Source organism: Platalea leucorodia, assembly GCF_965183815.1.
Source record: "Platalea leucorodia genome assembly, chromosome: W".
In the NCBI taxonomy this organism is placed as follows: domain Eukaryota; kingdom Metazoa; phylum Chordata; class Aves; order Pelecaniformes; family Threskiornithidae; genus Platalea; species Platalea leucorodia.
The window spans coordinates 12,701,353-12,707,352 of NC_138859.1; positions in this window are offsets into that span (position 1 = coordinate 12,701,353).

Genomic DNA, 6,000 nt, shown 5'->3' on the forward strand with positions numbered 1-6,000 from the left:
GGGGTAGGAGGTAGAGAAATCGGGAGTAAAGTTAAGCCCGGGAAGAAGGGAGGGGTTGGGGGAAGGTGGTTTAAGATTTGGTTTTATTTCTCATTATCCTACTCTGAGTTGATTGGCAATAAATTAAATTAATTTCCCCAAGTCGAGTCTGGTTTGCCTGTGATGGTAATTAGTGAGTGTCCTTATCTCGACCCCATGAGCCTTTCATCATATTTTTTTTTTTCTCCCCCATCCAGTTGAGGAGGGGGAGTGATAGAGCAGCTTGGTGGGCACCTGGTGTCCAGCCAAGGTCAACCCGTCACACTGTTCTTTTGAGAAGAGAGTTTTCTAGGAGTCCTGCCGAATCTGAAATCTCCATGTACCACAAATTTCTTCCTAAAGCAGTTGGTAGCGCAAGGCTTCTTTTTCAACTCTATACACGAATGCAGTGGTAGGTTCAGCGACAATTTTTAACCTAAACATTACAAGAAGTGGATTCATATAGCTGTCTTGTTCTACGCCATTGACTTTATAAAATATCTAACAAACTAATCTCATTTCATCCTGCAATGTGTTAAATTATTTTAAGTATAGATACCATTGAAATAGGATGGGCAGAATATTATCATAAAGTATATTATTTCAGCATCTTGCTTTACTACAAAAATTCTTCTGTATTACTTTTTCTTTATGTTCCACTTTATTGACAGAGATGTTATCTGACAAGTTTTATATGAGCTATCAACCTCCACTACATACAATTACATGGAATTATGATACTAAATTTGGTCAACAGTGTATACATCTGTATACACACAGCTCCTGAGACACACAGTAATCAATTAAATCCCAAATTTAGGAATCTGAAGATGGAATTTCCATATATTTTAGTCAACTTCACCTCAGAGCTTCTGTGTCCGGTAAAGGTGTAAATCTGAAAAGAAAAGCAAATTTGGGTAACAGGACTTGATGCAATCAGAGTGAAGGACAGTTGCAAAGAAATGGATTTCAAAGCAGATTCAAGAAATGTATGTTTGGAATAGGGAGACGAAGCACGATTCTATCATCTCATGACTAACAAAGCAACAGCAAACGCATCGATCAAAGGATGCTTTACAAGCATTACCAGTTATCGATGGGTGGTTCAAGAGCATGGGCGTTTTGTAGCATTCATTTGCAAACATTTGCATGTCATTATTTCAGTGCCGTTGAAGAAAGAGACCAACTGGCAACTAAAACACGGGAGGGAAATGGTCAAAAGCAAATAAGCCCTGCTTTGCGATTTACCTGCTTGCAAATCAAGAGAGTGCTATAAAGAGACTGAACCTGTTCAGCCCAGTAGGCTGGTCTTTGCCTTTTGGCAGAGAGAGTAGCAAGCTTTGTAGCAGGTGCTATGCAAAATCCCTTGATTTTTATTTCTAATCAAACAAAAAAGTAGGGCCGTTCCACCCAAGAAAAAAAAAGAATAAAAAGACCCTACTATTCTTTGGGTCAAGCAGCAGTGTTCTTCTGCCACATTGGGAAGGAAGGGAAGTCTTTTCCTGTAAAGGGAAAGGCTTGTATGCAAGTAAGCTTGCACGTTCTTTTCAATTATGTCAGTTGGCCTGCTGGAAGATCCTCCTGGCTCTTCCTACAAACCTTTCTGTAAAAAGGCATTTCTTAGTAGTATCACAGTACTACAGCGTTAAGAAAAAGCAAAGATGTGTCCTCTTAAGGCAAAAGCTCTACAAAATCTTTAATTTTTTAAAAAAAATCTTGTTTCTCACCATATAATTTCTGCTCAGACTTTCTATAGGAAGAAATGTCATCAAATTGTACTTTAAATACAGAGGCTTGTAGCAATCTGTGCAAATACTGCCTCCTGGCGACTCTTTGTATGGCTACACGATGGAGGAAGGTGGACTCTCAAATGGCTTCTCAAATTTGTATACACAGACAGAAATCAGAAGAGCAATTAATTTCTATTTAATTTCAGAACAGACTTAATTACACCTGTATTTGTTGCTTAACAAGGAAGTTTTTTTCTTTATAAGCACTGTCAAAGCTAATTACGTCTCCAGTTGTGCAACATTTCATTCTTATTTTACTGCCGGAATAAAAGGGCTGGACTGAAGTTTTTCTTTGAATATGGCTAGATCAGCTCTTTATTTTAAAAATACCTCTCTCCATGGTGGTCCACTTGCCTGGGTGACATAGAACATCTGCCTTGAAGGGATACCTTTCCTTCACTCCTGACAGGAGTCGCCTCCAGAGGCTGAGGGCTTGTGCCCCTTTTCCAATCGCTTTGTCAATGCCCCCTTCCCTAGAAAGGGATCCCAGCTGCTTGGCTTCCCTAGCCTCTAATTCCAGGCTAAAGGATGGGGGAGAGAATTGAAAGAAAAGGGGGAAAAAAAAAAAGGAAAATTTGTGGGTTGAGATAAAGACAGTTTAATAGGACAGAAATGGAAGGGAAAATAATAACATTAATGATAAAAGAATATACAAAACAAGTGATGCACAATGCAATTGCTCACCATCTGCTGACTGATGCCCAGCCAGTCCCCGAGCAGTGATTGCTGCCCCCCCAGCCAAATCCCCCCAGCTTATATACTGAGCATCATGTCATATGGTATGGAATAGCCCTTTGGCCAGTGTGGGTCAGCTGTCCTGGCTGTGCCCCTTCCCAGCTTCTTGTGCACCTGGCAGAGCATGGGAAGCTGAAAAGTCCTTGACAAGTATAAACACTACTTAGCAACAACTAAAACATCAGTGTGTTATCATCAACATTATTCTCATCCTAAATCCAAAACACAGCACTATGCCAGCTCATAGGAAAAAAAAAAATTAACTCTATCCTAGCCGAAACCAGGACACAGAGAAAAAGGTAAACCCAGCTGTGAGGATTGTTCTGTGCCAGGGAAGGAAAACGTCCTATATACATGTCAAGTGTGTGTCACAAATAAAGGCTGGCAAATGTGGGATCCAGCAGAAAAGAACCTACAAGATGTCCCTTCTAAATTTAAAACTGCAGCAGAGAACAAAATAGAAAAAAATTAACAAAGGTATTTTGGACTCTTGAAACTTTAAGCAAAGGGAAGAGTCTGCCAAAGCAGGACTCCCTGTAGCAAATCTCAAGATAATGCACTTCAGTCTCAACACACCATAACCATCCATATATGTCTGGAAACTAATAACACACTGGCAGTCTGGGCCCTAAATTCTATCTTTAGGCACTATCTGCCTGCCCTTCAACAAAAAACTTGAGACTTAAATAATGAAAATATTGATCAAATTCACTAGACACTCAATGGGAAAAGAAAAACTAGAAAAGTCGAGCTGAAATTTTGAAATTAATGACATTTTTTAGGAAAAATTTCAGCTCGACTTTTCTAGTGCATTAAAATATGTGGCGTTCAGACAATCCAGTGCTCACTGAAGAGCAGTACCAGAAGTAGAACTAAAGCCTTGTGGTTTACTCAGTTTCCTACAATAAAGCCATAAAAATATCATGTAGTTCTCCATCAGCTAAGTTCCCAGTGAATGAGTCTATGATCTGTGGGCAATTGCAGCACTTTGCTGAAGTTGCTGGCATGCTAATTATCTTCCACTCAGCCTATTTGAGGAAACAATTTAGAGGGACCCCTTTGTTTAGCGATGGCGAAAATTGCAGCAAATCAGTCCCACAGAGACTAAGCCACGCTGAGGGTGGGGCAACAGCTGAGCTGTAGGGTCCCATGGGTTCTCCTCGAGTATGGGAAGTAGCACAGATGTATGGGATTGATTTGAATGCAGAACATTATGTGTATGTATAGGCATGCATAAGTATACATGTTTTTAACAAACAGTGCAGTGAAGAGAAACTGTGCAGATGCAGACAAACAAGTCAGCAAAAAAAAAAGCAAGACGTGACCAGAGAAACAGCAGCAGGACCACTACCATGAACAAAACGAAAGCAGCTTTTGAGCTGTCTGTGCTGAAAAAGGCTTGGAACTGAGAACAGAGAAACTTGCTCTTGTTACTTGAGTTCAAATATACTAAAAGAAATACACAGCCTCTCTAAAAGCACTGGATTGCATTAAAAAATACCTAGCTACATCTTCCGTTTCTTCTTTTACTGGAAATAGCCCCTGAGATTCCTCCCAAACGGATTCATTATTCATGCTGAAACGGAGAAACAATATTAAGGTAGAAAATTTGGGAAGCCGTACAGGAATTGGAACTAAAATCTGAAATCAGAAGACTATCTGGAACGTCTCTGCAACCAGTTTAATTTCTGTGTTTTGGGTGTATGCTTTTGAAACTGAAAAAAGGAACGCCTTCAACTATCATTAATTTATCATTAAAAGTAGTAATATCTGACTCCACCTAAGCCAGATAAGCCTACCCTGAGTTCTGTTCAAGTGGCCCCTTAAACACTGTGGTCAAATTACACTGAAGCCAGTCTCTTGGTAATTGTTTAACAAAAGAAATATGTTGCCACCACCTATTGTCCCATTGCAGGTTGCCCTTTTTATACCTGCCTTTTCCCATACTTTTATTACACAATCAGGACCTATGTCTGGGAAGGACCTCAACAGATCAGGCAGGACATCCCATTCTCCCAGAACGTAATCCACTGCAGGTAACCTGTTCCTGCCAGATGTCCCTGCCATCTCTTTTCTGAAATGGCCAATAGGGATTTAATCATCACATTCACTTTTGCTTCCAGGTTAAAAAAAAAAAACAACCAAAAAACCCAAAAAACCAACACCACCAACAAAAAAACCCCACAAACATAGAGCTAGGAAGCGCCGAGAAAAGATCTGATGGAGGTGATCTCTGGGTTTATGATGATTCACAGACTCGGAGGCCACAGGGAAAGAACGAATGAACAGGGTCTGTTCAATTGAGAGAGAGAAACAAGGAATGTATGCAAATCTTCAAATACATAAAAGACTTCAGCAAAGACAAAGGGAATAAATTCTTCGTGTCTGTAATGAGCTGAAAAGAAATAATGGATTTAAATCCCATCAAGGAATAGTCAAATTAGGAAAACTTTGTTAAGAAGAGTGACGTTACCACAGTGCCTGAGGTTGGCACAGAAGCTCCATCATTAGGTGCATAGCCACACAGGTTAAACAACTATCTCCTATGAGTAGCTGATCCTGCCTTAGGGTACTAAATATAGGAGGTGAACTTCTAAAAACCCTTTCACTTCCACTTATCTAAGTTTTCAGGCAAGCTTTGTTAAGGAAACAAATTTCCTAGGATTGCGCTGCCAGCCCGTGTCTTATTTCCTTCACAAGTCATGTAATAAGCCATTAGAAAGCTTTAACAAATCTAACAGTTCCTTTACCCTTCTCCAAAATGTTACACAGAAAGAAATGGGAAATAAAGCTTTGTTGACTTTGCTTCTCAGTCTTGCGTGCTTTGCCTTTTTTTGGTTGCTTTGTGGTTTTTTGTTTTTTTTTTCCCCCAGAGAGTTTGGGGCTTCTGTAGTGATCAATAAAGCACCCTGTCAACTTATTTTCATCCCATTGTCAATTTCTTTCTAAGCCCAGCCTGTGATATGAATCAAATAGGGCTTGTATAGCTCCCCCCTTGTGTCAGCTCTTAGTTTGAATGACTTCAAAACTCCTTTTCAGTGTTTCTCATCATGATTAGTGTCTGTTAAAATTTGGCCCTTTTTAAACTGAGTATCTAAAATTAAGTGCTTAAAATCATATTTTATCATCTTCTTAAATACCATAGTTCTTAAATAGTCTGTTGTGAACTCATTCACTTCAATAGGAATTTTTATATGCTTGGACTGTTTTAAAAAAAAAAATCAGTCCAGCTGCTTACATATAGTATGATGGTCAAGCTGCATCCTTTGCCACAGGAAGTCTCTAAACTGGTAATGATCGTTCAAAACACTTATGTAGCAATTGTAGCTTGTATTTTAAGCCTCTTTATCATGCATATGTCTTTTGCATGCATGCATTTTGGTGGCGATCAAAGATCTGCCCCTTTTGTTTTGCAGATTTTGCGTTATTCTGTTTACGCAGGGAGAACTTCCGGAAG